This window comes from Eubalaena glacialis, chromosome 18 (assembly GCF_028564815.1).
Source record: "Eubalaena glacialis isolate mEubGla1 chromosome 18, mEubGla1.1.hap2.+ XY, whole genome shotgun sequence".
In the NCBI taxonomy this organism is placed as follows: domain Eukaryota; kingdom Metazoa; phylum Chordata; class Mammalia; order Artiodactyla; family Balaenidae; genus Eubalaena; species Eubalaena glacialis.
In genome coordinates this window covers 2,768,706-2,781,788 of record NC_083733.1, presented here as the reverse complement: position 1 = coordinate 2,781,788, position 13,083 = coordinate 2,768,706, and the positions used below count along the sequence as shown (strand labels likewise).

General features: G+C 50.2%; 1 long non-coding RNA gene across 3 annotated transcripts in view; it reads right to left on the bottom strand.

Annotated features, from left to right (window-relative positions):
• Window positions 1-6,906: 6,906 nt before the first annotated feature.
• The window catches only part of LOC133077827 (uncharacterized), a 118,080-nt gene continuing 111,903 nt past the window's right edge, over window positions 6,907-13,083 (bottom strand). For all 3 annotated transcript variants that reach the window (XR_009697789.1, XR_009697791.1, XR_009697790.1), the window contains 2 exons: window positions 9,171-9,255; window positions 6,907-7,060 (listed from right to left, as the gene is read on the bottom strand). This is a non-coding gene — a long non-coding RNA (uncharacterized LOC133077827). The remainder of the gene's footprint in view (window positions 7,061-9,170; window positions 9,256-13,083) is intronic.

Here is a 13,083-nt window from a genome sequence, read left to right as displayed (position 1 = left end):
CTGCAGAATCGTGAACAAAATAAAAGGGCTTTTGTTTGACACCAGTTTGTTCTGGGGTAGTTTGTTACACAGCAATAGTGGCGAGACTGGACCCTGTCAGGGATCACCGTACAGCAGGCAGAGGGCATAGGATCTAAAGGGGTGGGGGCTCTGGGACATTTGCTCAGATAAGGATGACTTTGACTGGTTAAGGAAAAGGTCCTCTGATCCAGCCCAAGCCCTTCACCTTGGAGATCAGGCTGCAGAGGCAGGGACAGAATAAAACTAAGTTAGGACAGTTTATATGGCTAGTAAGCGGATGTGCTGGTTCTCACACTTGAACCTTACAACTCCGAGTCCAGGGCTCCGGCCTCAGCACTTCACCCACCCGTTGGGCCATGGGTTAACCCCCAGGTCGGTACGGTACTCTTTTAATGGACCCACTATCATCTCAATAATATAGACTTTAAAAGAAAATGCAAGTTGTCGATCTTCCAAAAGCAAATCTATTTATTAGAGTAGCGTCATCAGCCCTTGTATTTATGAACTTTCAATGCTGATTTGAGAGATCTGCTTTTAATCCGGCAGATTACTCCCATGTGTGTGTAATGTGTGACTATAACTTTGTTTTTAAAACATTACCTAGGGAAGCACGTCTTTAAGAAAGTTGTAGAAAGAACACAGCGCTCTCGCCCACATATCTTTCCTTCCAGTTTCCACCTATGCAGTGCTGGCAGCTCCTTTGAGCATCTGCTGTGTTACCTGTTCCCTTCTTCCCCTGTAACGCCAGGGACTTCTGCAGGCCAGTAAGCCACAGTCGGGAACGCATTCAGAGACCATTAGTACAGGAAGCACGGTGAGATCCAAAGAAACCATGAACCAGTGAGTTGGAAAACACTCCCTGAAAGGCCTTTTCAGCCTGTTTCTTTCAGCAGGAGTTTGTTTTTGGATTAAAGGAGTTTATTCAGGTATTCACAAATACCCAGGCCCTGCACCAGCCGGAGAGTGGAAACCTGCCCGGCATGATCAATTGCCGTGCGGGAGACTGGCATGTTCCGACTGGGGAACACGCGGATGAAAGCGGCGTAATTAGGTGACACGCCTTCAAAGGAGATGAAAGGCCCAAAACATCCTCAAAAACGTAGGCAAAAATATACCCTGAAATCACTACTTTCTTTATTTTGGATGTAGCAGTTCCAATTAAAGGCTGGGTGTCAACGGCATGGAATGTAGCAGTCTTGCACTGGGGTTCTTTCATTCTTTTTCTTTTTTTCTTTCCTTGCTGGGGGAAGAAAAATGATGAAGTGTCATTCCTATATTACCTCCACTCCATTGGCAAGTGGTGTAAATTCCTCCCTCCTTAAAGGAACCTTAGACTAAGTTGATGCTTTCATGGCCTTCCACTCGGGGAGGAGAGGGGACAAGAGGACCAGGGGCTAATGGCACAAGTATCTGACAGCCCCCACCCCGTCCGTCAAATTTTTCTCTGAGTTTTCTGAACGGCTCATTTGTATTCTCAACTCCTTTGCTTCAAAAACAGGGTCTTTTCTCTGCTTATACCGCTAAGAAAACACACAAAGTTCCACAAGCTTCTTGCAAGCTCCTTTTCCTTAGACAATTCTTATTCTCTGATTTTGTTAAATTCAGGAGACTGGCAGGTTTTGATGATGAGGGAGTTCTGTAGCTGGGGGATCGATCCATCTATTCCCCTCCGCTGTTCATTTTCAGATGAGAAAATGGAGCCCCAGTGAGGTTGGGTGTCTTCCTCTGAGCAGGAGGGCTAGAGGCAGAACAGAAATTTGGGGGATTTCGATCCCCACGTGAGTGCTTTCCCTAGTGTTCAATAGTGCTGAAGAGTGTTCAAGCTATTCCTTTTCCAATTGCCTGTATTTTTAATCCTTTAATGGTCACACTCTGACTGCGTTTGCAGCACTCATCAACACATATTTAAATAATTATGGAAAAATCCGCGTTTTATGCATCCTTAAGCACTTCGCCCTCTGGGTCTCTGCAGCTGGATCCGACGGAGCTTCAGCTATTTGGCGCACTGTCATCAGCGCTCTGACGGCCTCTTCTGCCCGTGTGGTCTTGAAGCAGCCACAGCACACCTGCCTTATTGAGCCCCGGGTCTCCAAGACGCTCTCACAAACACTGGGCTTTTTCTTTTTCTTCTCTCTCTCGCTCCCCCTTCCCTTTCCTGCCTGAATTCGAGGGTGCAGAATGAATGTGCTATTGAAAGGCCATTTTGACAACACCACTAAATATGGATTCCTCTTGGTTGCCAGGATTTCTCCAGTTTAGATCAGGGCTGCACGGAAGGGGATGGGAGGGTATTCATTGCCAAGACAGTGGTTATAGCTTGAAGTAGAAAACATGTATATATATATATATATATATATATCTCTTGAGGTAGAAGACATAAGTATATAGGTATATATAGATAGACAAATATATGTCTTCTTTGTCTATGTGTGTGTGTGTGTGTGTGTGTGCGCGTGTGTGTGTGTATGTATCCAAACATGGAATCACACTGTCGTGTGCTTTTGTAGTAGAACATTATATTATGCTCATTTTCCTTGTCAATACGCCTAAAGTTAATGGCATAATATTTCATCATATGGAGGAGCCATCAACTTTAAAACCAAGTGTCTGCTGATGGACAAACAGAAATTTAGTTTGTTTATTTAATTTTGCTATTATTGACAGCATTTGATAGACACCTTTGCATACACACACACCTTTTCAATCTGGTCTGAACACTTACTTGGGACAAATTCCTACAATGTTGTCCTATAAATGTCTGCATGTTTTAAATGCTGACACATACTGCTCTTTTAAAAAAATTCTTCTTGGGGTATAGTTGCTTTACAGTGTTGTGTTAGTTCCTACTATACAGCAAAGTGAATCAGCTATACATAAACATACACCCCGTCTTTTTGGATGTTCTTCCCATTTAGGTCACCACAGAGCACTGAGTAGAGTTCCCTGTGCTGTACAGTAGGTTCTCATCAGTTATCTATTTTATACATAGTATCAATAGTGTGTATATGTCAATCCCAATCTCCCAGTTCATCCCACCCCCTTTTTTCCCCCTTGATATCCACACGTTTGTTCTCTACGTCTGTGTCTCTATTTCTGTTTTGTATATAAGATCGTCTATACCAATTTTTTCAGATTCTACATATATGTGTTAATATACGATACTTGTTTTTCTGACTTACTTTACTCTGTATGACAGTCAAAAAGACACCTGCAACCCAATGTTCACTGCAGCACTATTTACAATAGCCAGGACATGGAAACAACCTAAATGTCCATCAACAGAGGAATGGATAAAGAAGATGTGGTACATATATACAATGGAATATTACTCAGCCATAAAAAGGAACAAAATTGGGTGATTTGTAGAGACGTGGATGGACCTAGAGCCTGACGCATATTGCTCTTAAGAAAGGTGGGGGTGATTGAGAATTCCATCCCCTGTGTTAGAGGATGCCCACTCCCCACTGCCTTCACCAGCACTGTGTCTGGTCATTAAAAGCAGTCTTTGCCCATGAAATTTTGAAATGTCCCATCGACAGAGCAGGTTAGAATGGAAGGGTGAGGAGGGCCTGGGCTGGGAGGGGATGGGCAGGGGCGCTTGTGGAGAAACTGGGACTCTCGTGCATGGCTGTGGGGGATGGTGCAGCCACTGTGGAAAACAGTATGGCAGTTCCTCAGAGAATTAATAAAATTACTATACGACCCAGCAATTCCACTTCTGGGAGTACACTCAAAAGAACTGAAAGCACAGACTCAGACACTTATACACCCACGTTCATTGCAGCATTATTCACAAGAGTCAAAAGGTGGAAGTAACCCAAGTGTCCATCGACAGATGAATGGATAAACAAGACGAGGTCCATCACACAATGGAATAGTATTCAGCCTTAAAAAGGAATGAAGCACTGACACCTGCTACAACATGGATGAACCTTGAAGACATTATGCTAAGTGAAAGGAGCCCATCACCAAAAGATAAGTATTGCATGATTCCACTGATACGAGGTACTAGACTAGTTAGACTCATAAAGACAGAAAGTAGAACGGTGGGTGCCGGGGGTTATGGGGAGTTAGTGTTTAATGGGGACAGAGTCTCAATTTGGGAGGATGGACAAGTTCAGAAGACAGATGTGGTGATGGTTGTACAACAATGTGAACGTACGTAACACCACTGAACTGTACACTTAAAACAGGTTAGGGCTTCCCTGGTGGCGCAGTGGTTGAGAATCTGCCTGCCAATGCAGGGGACACGGGTTCGAGCCCTGGTCCGGGAAGATCCCACATGCCGTGGAGCAACTAGGCCCGTGAGCCGCAACTACTGAGCCTGCGCGTCTGGAGCCTGTGCTCCGCAACAAGAGAGGCCGCGATAGTGAAAGGCCCGCGCACCGCGATGAAGAGTGGCCCCCACTTGCCGCAACTAGAGAAAGCCCTCATACAGAAACGAAGACCCAACACAGCCATAAATAAATAAATTAATTAATTAATTAAAAAAAAAAAAACAGGTTAAATGGTAAGTTTTATGTTGTGTCTGGTTTACTATAATTAAAGGAACACCTGACAGCAGTAGCACCCACGAGGGGTGCCTCCCTCACTACTTGGGGGCCCCAGAGTGAGGCGTTTGGGAGCCCCGCCCCCAGAGGACCAGTGATGAAAGGAGGCCCTTAGAGTCGACACAGGGTGGGGGGCTGTGCCCGGTGTGCCCAGTGCAGGGGCGGCCCTGTCCCATCCATCCAGGCCCAGGTGCCAGCTTTGGGAGCCAAAGGTCACCCAGAGGACACGCTCCCGCAGAGAGGCCACCGCACTGCCAACGTGTCAACACGTCTGCACTCAAAGGCACTGGTGGAGATAAGAATGCAGAAGAGGTGTAACCTAAGTGTCATCTGAAAGCTACCAGGGGCTTAGCTGCACTTCAAAGACGACACAGGGCGGGGCCCAGAGACAGCCAGCGCAGACAATGCACTGGGCCAGTGATTGTGACTTATCACGTTCCACCCGCTGGCGGCGGCTGGTGTGTGAAAAGGTGGCGGGACCTCTCCGTGGGGCTTTACGGGGATGGTAACTGATAAATCCCAGGAAAGTCAAGAGAGCTCTGAGCGGGAAGGGACACCTCGTCCCCAGCAGCAGCTGAAGTCTTGAGCCCCTGATTAACCGATTAAGCACAGTGAGAAGAGCAGGGCCGGGACACCAGGGCAAGAAGGAAGACTCAGGCGGCCCCAGGCGGGAAGCACGCAGTGTGCCCACGGAATCTGACTCGCATTCCAGGAAGATGAATGAAGGCGGAGAATCTAACTCCCCCAAGTCTGGGCTACTTTAGTCCAAATAAGAAAAAACCCCAAGTGCCTGAAAGTGCCCTGTGCTAGCAAACACGACGCCTTCTCTGCAAATGGCCGAGGAAATAGGATTCCCACCATTTGGTGGTAGTTTCGTTTCAGGAGGAGTTGCTGGGGGGGAGGGCAGAAAAGAGCGCATTGCATACCTTCCGTTGGCCTCCGGGGTGGGGGTCAGGAAAGGGGGGCCGGTAGGGGCCGGAGGTGAGAGGGAGCTGGTGTAGGAGGGATGCACTCCCGTTCCCTGTGGCGGGAGCACAGGGTGGGGAGTGCAGGGGGATGGGAAGTGAGCCCAAACAATCACAAATTATTTGGGTCTTTACCTGAGGACCGCGAGAAGCCCTGGGATGGTTTCAGAAGAGACGGTGGGTCCCACGGCTCAGGGTCACGGCTCAGGCTGAGCACTGGGCAGTGCGTTGCATTGGGTGGGGCAGGGAGGCAGCTGCTGGGGTGTCCGGGCGAGCTGACGCTGCGCGGGCCAGGGGAGTGGCCGTGAGGACCCAGAGGTGAAAGGAACTGGGTGAGGCTTAATGGGGTTCTTAATGAGCTTTTCCTAAAGTGCTTTATCACAATTTTTTTTTTTTTTTAGCCAGCTTCTGCAGTCTGTCGTAGAAAAGAGGTGACATAATTTGTATGGCAGGCATGATCTGGGAAAGGAGAGGGAGGGAGCGTGCAGAAGCAGAAAAACCAAAGATACGGTTGGAGTCCGTTTCCTCTGCCAGAGCTGTCGTGAGTGTGGGAATCCATCGACCACATCACCTCCACTCTAGCGCAGAAAAGAGCAGAGAGCCGGCACCCGGCGTCAGGAGGCCTCAGAATCCAGAGCCCACTCTACTGCTGGCAAGCCTGGCCTGCCTGACCCTGACGTGGCCTGCCGGTTGCAGGCACAGACGTCCGTGGCCCCCGAGCCTGGACGCCCCCGTTGCTCACATGTTAATGCAGAGCTCTGGCCCTTAGCCTGTGCAGTCTGGTGGGTGCCAGGATGACCAACTGGGTGAGCCACCTGGGATGGCACAAGTCCAGCATGTGCCGCCCAGTCTGCTCCATCAGCAGAGCAAGTAGACGCCCCAATATGGAAACGTGGGGATGGAAAGGCAGGGGGTCCCCAGAGGGGCCGTGACTTACCTTGGTGGTTCAGATCAGCAGGGGTACGCTGGCGGCTGTGCATCTGTGTGGGTCGCAGGCTCCCGGCGGCAATCTGGGGACACAGCCCGGGACGAGTGGCCGGGGCCTCGGGTGGGGCCCATCGCCCGTCTGATCTCAGTGTCCTCTGGAGTAGGACGAGTGGGTGGCCCTTCCATGGTGAAGGTCAGGGTCAGTTTTAAACCCGCTGAGTCTGCAGTAACTGAGGTATCAGAGGAGACCTGTCCGAGGCCCAGAGGCGCAAAGAGCAGAGCCCAGGAGCGAGACTGCGGCCGGAGACGCAGATTCAGACTCATCGGGAGGCTGACGGGAAGGCAGCTTGGAGGCTGGGATCACAGCCTGGCTCCAGAGCCCCACTCCGCCCCCTGCCGCTGTGCCGCCTGAGGCCACTGGCTTCCCCCCTCCTGTGCCTCAGTTTCCCCATCTGTGAGGGAGGGACAGTAACAACCCCCCCTCCCCGAGTTCTGGGAGGTCCGGGAGCTGCATATGGAGGATGCACGGCACGGGGTCGGCCTCCAAAGATGTGGGTCCATGGTTTCCGCTCCCTGCTCAGCATTTTGCTGTATATTCTGGAATCAAGAGACGTCAGAGTGTAGGATAAATTATGAGACCCATACGGCCCAGGTCAAACTTGCCCAGACTGCTAAACACACCTCTGATTTAACTCTGCAGAACACTGAGTGGTTTAACCTTCCGGGTTCTTTAAATAAAGTCTCTCTGCTCTGAACGCCCTGCTAGCTCGGACTGGAGCCAGCAGAGCAGACGCCCCTCTGCCGCGGCTCCGTGCTCGCCGGACGGGCCTCCTCGCCTCCTCGCCGGGCGGCGGGCTCGGGGCCGTCTGCAGTCAAGCTGCACGCGTCAGCCGTGAGCGAGGGCCTTGGACAGACAGGCACAGACGCCCTTGGCTTGAAGGAGACGTTTGCCTTTTGCGTTACTCCACTACCGGAATGTTCTGCTTCCTGCCAAAGACGGTCCAGTCGGGGCACATCTCCCCATTTTAGACAAAACAACAGTTTTACAGGAAAACTCTGACGCAGCCTTTCATGAGCACGAACGAAGGCTCCCATCCCTCCAGCGCATCTGGGGACCCAGGAGATGGCACGGAGTGATTTGTGATTAAAATGCTCCCTCTTTTCATGTGCAAGAACCTCCTGGAAAAGTGGACCTGAAACAGCCCAATTCCAGAGGGGAGGCTCCCAGATGGCAGGTCACTCCCGCAGATGCCAGGATTGAAGACCCCAGGAGGTTATGGTGCTGACTCCAGGTCAGACTCAGGGAGACCCCATCCAAGCTCTGCGACCTCGGGCATCTTCTTACTTATCTTTTTGTCTGTCTATAATGCTGTTGTGAGCATCACGTCAGACCATGCGGTGAATGACGGATAAATCACTACAGTTTACTGAGTGCTTGCCACACACGAGGAACTAATGTTAACAGCGTCTCATGTTATCAGTTTTTTAAAATCCCGAAAATAAAAACCCTGCGAGATGATAATCATCATCCTCACCTCACAGATGAAGAGTTTGAAGCACAGGAATGTTAAGTAATGTGCCTCAGGTCACCCAGCTGGACAGTTCGGTCTCTTACCAACCATAGCACGTCCCCTCGTGTTAGCTTTCCTTCTTCTTCTATTACTCTTCCTACTTTCCAACCCCTCCCTCTGCCACACCCCTGCCATCTGACAGCCCAGCTCATTGATGACCTTGTCCTAGTTTCTTTTCCTTCCTGGTTCTTGTTGCATGAATAATATGCATGAACTTGACTCTCCCAGATGAACTTGAATTCGTCTTTCAGGGCTGGGGCTCAAGCATAACCTCCCTTAGGAAATCTCCCCGGGTCCCTGCAGTCAAGGTCATGGCTCCCTGCTCTGTGCTTATCTCAGTGCCTGGTGTCTGTTCTTCCCATTGCGTCTGAGAAACGGTCACTCATTCTTCCTTCCCACTGAGGCTGCAGTCTGTTTCTCCACCCTTGAACCTGGGCTTGGCTGTGGGACATGCTTTGGCCAGGGGGACTTTAGCAGATACGATGGGGGTGCTCGTGCCCGGGGCTCCATCCCTGGCTGCTCTTGGGACGCTGGGAACTGGTGTGAACGAGCCTGGGCCAGCCTGCTGGAGAGTAAGGGCCACAGGAGGACCAAGACACGTGAATGAACACTTCCTACTGCATCTAGCGCCCAGCTGACCACAAAGCAGGAGAGAGCCAGCAGATAGCAGCCAGCCCATTCCAGGCCAGAGGAACCAACCAGCCTCCTTACAGAATTGTGAACTAAATAAGTTTTGGGGTGGACTGTTACACAGCACTAGCCAGCTGATACACTCATGTATCTCCACTGCCTAGATCAGTGCAGGTACTGACACAGGTGCTCAAGGAGTGAATGAATTATGGCTCAATTCATAGTTGGAAGAATGGATGGGGAGGACACCAGAGTGTGACTTGGAGGAAACTTTACCTAAATCAGTCCTGGGAATGTTCCCGTTTCCTCTATTTCCCATCTTCAGCTGCTGTAATGAACTCCACTAACACCTGTCAGCCCGAGTCACCACGTCAGCACTCAGCAGTTACTTCCCGTCCACTGTGTCACCCAGACTGATCAGCAGTCAGCACTTAGAGCTCACTCAGCTGCAGGAACAAATACCCCCATAGTCTCTTTGGTTTACAACAGCAAAGATTCGTACTTACCCACGCTGCAAGTCCACACACGGCTGGCAGGGGCTTTGCACCTCGTGTTCACCGCTAAGGGGACAGCCTTCGTCCGCAGCACCGCCTTTGGGGGGCAGATGGAAAAGAGAAGACAGTGAACTCAGTGCTTTCCAGAGTGTCCTGCTCACCCCTCTCCCCAGCATGTAGCACAATGCCTGACAGGTAGCAGGTGCTCAGTAAAACTTAGTTGAATGACTGACTGAATGATGTGGTAGGTCAGTCGTGGGGCATATGACCTCCTAGCACCTATGATTCTTTCATCAGAGGATTAATTTTGAAATAATTGTAGACTTACAGAAAAGTTTCAAAAATCACAAGGAAAGTTTCCATTTACCCTCACCAAGCATCCTGTAACATTAACTTCTGACATAACGACAATAAATTCAGCAAAACCAAGGAGTTAATATTGGTAGGGTACTAATGAAACTACAGACTTTATTTGGATTTCATCTTCCTTTCCCACTAATGTCCTTTATCTTCCCAAGATCCAGCCCAGGATCCCGTGTTGCATGTAGTTGTCACGGGTCCTTGGTCTCCTCCAGTGGGGGACAGTTCCCCAGTCTTTCCTTGTATCTTAGGCCCTCAGCATTTTTGAAGAGTGCGGGTCATGTATTGGGTTGGCCAAAAAGTTGGTTCGAGTTGTTCCGTAACAGCGTACAGAAAACCCGAACGAACTTTTTGGCCACGCCAATATTTCGTCGAATGCTCTTCCGTTTGGATTCTTCTGAAGTTTGCTCACGATTCGCTTGATGTACTACATTCTTGGCCTGCGTACCCCAGAAGTGATGTTCAGTCCTTTTCAGAGTATCGAATTGAGGGGTACATGATGCCCATGTGTCTTATTACTGGTGATGGTGACTGGATCTCCTGGTTAAGGTGGTGTCTGCCAGGTTTCTCTAAAGATGCTCTTTTCCTGGTCACATTCTAATTCAATGGCCAGCGTGCTTGTCCAGCTCCCCTGGATGGACGCCACTGGAGGACAGGTCCGTCTCTGTTTCCTCATTGTATCCCCAGCACCTACGACCATATCTCGTAGTTTTTTTGCGCTCAGCAACATCTTATTAAATAAATGAATGTCCTGAAAGATATAACCTATTTTCAGGGAGCTGATATTCAGGGAATAGTGGGTTTTCAGACTAATTATCCTGAATAGAAAGGGCAAATGATTCCATCCATGCCTCTTGCATTTCTCATGCATTTTATTTAATCTCATAGTTTACCTTCTCTATCCTCTGATTCTTACCCCACAGCTGAAGGAGACAATTCATTTAGGGGACCCATGATTTGGGTCCTATGAAATTTTGGAAGACTAGGTACAAAGCAAACAACCTTTACATAAGCAGTAGAGAACTGATATTTCTTACTGACCCATTTTCATGAAGCCCACCTTCCCCTAGCAGCCATCCTGATTTCCGAGTCTTTGTGAAGGCTCCAATTGCCAACGTCACAGCCACTTCCAAAAGGAGGTTCAGTGTGATGTCTCAGCTACAAGTGACCAGGAATCTGACTAACATTCGTATAAACAAGCTGGGTAATTATCTCTGTCTAGAGAAGCACACAGGGAGTTCCAGGTTTGTTCAATGGCTTCATGATGTTATCAAGGCCCAGGCGTGTCCCTCCTCAGCCTGTTGGCATTTCGTCCTCAGGCTACAAGACGGCAGCCCCAGACGTAGGCATCACATCCTGTCTCACGACAGCGTCCAAAGCAGATGCGGGGAAGGGGGTTTCTTTTTGCATTTCCCTTATGTCTTCTTGGTGGGAACTGGGTCATAAGACCCTCCCTAATTACAGGAGAGCCTGGAAAAGAGAGCACCTAGCATCACAGCCTCCACCGTGGGAGGTGGATCTGCCAGCACACAAGCGGGACGGTCTGACTTTGCCTAGACAACTCGTACCATCTGCTATGGGAAGCTTCTAGGTGGGGTTTCTGAGTGGGAAACTGGCTGGACCCCAGGGCCATCCAAGGAAGTGGAAAGGTAGAGGTGGTCTGGGCAGACTTTCTGCATTTCCGAAAGTGTTTTATCAGGTCAAGACCAGAACTGGAATCCAAGTCTCCCATTTGCTATCTTCTTGGTCACAATCCCCATAAAACTTACAATATATAATCACAGTGAAGCATGCATGAAGAGCAACTGAGGGAAAAACCCCATCCATGCATCCTTCCATTCATCCATCCATCCATCCATCCATCCATCCATCCATCCATCCTCCATCCATCCATCTATCCATCCATCCATCCATCCAATCCATCCATCCATCCATCCATCCATCCACCCATCCTTCCATTTGCCCATCCATCATTTTATCCTTCCTTCCTTCCATTCTTTTATCACTTCTTCTCTCCCTCCCTCTTTTCCTCCCTCCTTCCACCCATACTTTCAATGTTTGGGGGAGCCATTTGACCCAGTTATGACCAATGAGACAGAACAAGTCTGCTTCTGGGGAATATTTTCACCCCCTTGTGTAAGGCAGGGACATTCAAGAGAGGCCTCCTTCTTCTTGGGACGCTATCGGGAGAGAGTAAGATGCTCGGAGCTGCCACAGCCATGTTGCAACCATGAGGCAAGACACGTGAGGATGAAGCACTCTGAGTCTCACACTGAGGGTGCACAGTGGGGAGGGAACAGTTCCTGCTCTTCCGGGCTCGCACTCCAGTGCAAGAGACAGAGAGAGACGGGCAATTACAATCCCGTGTGAACTCGTACTGTCGGGGGATGTGCTGGGAGGTAAAACTGGGTGGTGATGTAGAGGCTCAATGAGGAACAGAAGGGAGCTAGAGAAGAGAATTCTGGGCAGAGGGCACAGCCTGAACAGAAGAGCACGGAGCTACGATGCATTCAGAATGGAAGGGCTGAGAAAGAAGGTGGAGGTAAGCAGGCTGGACGAGAAAGACAGTGGGACCTCCGCCGCGGCTCACTCTCCCCCGACAGCCCTGGGCTCCCGAGGTTGTACCGCCAGCTCTGTCTCCTTTCTGTCAGGTTCCTCAGTTAAGCTGGTGCCCGCCCAGCCCCATCCTGGGGGCACACTCAGTGGCGAGTTGGGGCCTTGCTTCTCTCCATGATGTTGAGAACCTCCTGGCCTTTGATATCTGCGCTGGACTCCTGTTTCCTGCTCTCTGCGGTCTGGGGGTGGACAGAGGATGACAAGCCCCTCCCTGGCTGCCCCTCTTCGCCCCTCCCCCTTGATAAGTTCAGTATGAAAGGCCCGCAGAGGAAAGCGGCAGAACTCAGGCCCGCGCTGCCACCGACAGGTTCATCGTGCACAGAAGCCGCTGACGGTCTGGCTCTGGGCCGTCACCTCGGAAAGCCGGAAAGCCAAACTCGCCCTGAGCCATTGGCAGGCACGGCTCCTGGGAGAAAACCTCCGGGATGTACTATTGACTGCTGGGGGGAAAATCCCGAAAGATAACAAAAGAGCAACAGAAATGAAAATGGCCAGGGACATGGACCCACCGTAGATTTTCCTGGGCAAGGTGGGCTGGGGAGCTGTGGGGACACGCTTTCCGAGAGACCGAGGCCAAAGGAACAAAGGACCTGCCACAGCTTGGCAGGAGCCCCTTCCCCTGTGACATTAACTGCTTCCTGTTCCCTTCCAACGGGGCAGGAAGATGGAAGTGAAGGAAATGGAAAATGCAAACTACACACCAATTTAGCTTTTTGCTGCTTGGAGCTCAATTTTTGCTAACTCTGGAAAAGCCAGAAGAGAGAGGTGTTTTGTCAAGACATTAAAAAAATTATTTTTTAAGGGAAACAAGACAGGCTATTCATGACCAGCAGGGAAAGCACACCTCTCGGGGTGCTCGGCACTCCCACTGCGCCCGGTAATTTGATTTAATGAGATGATGAGGCTGCCATGAGCATCCTCTCTCAGCCCCAACGCTGTGCCACGAGGG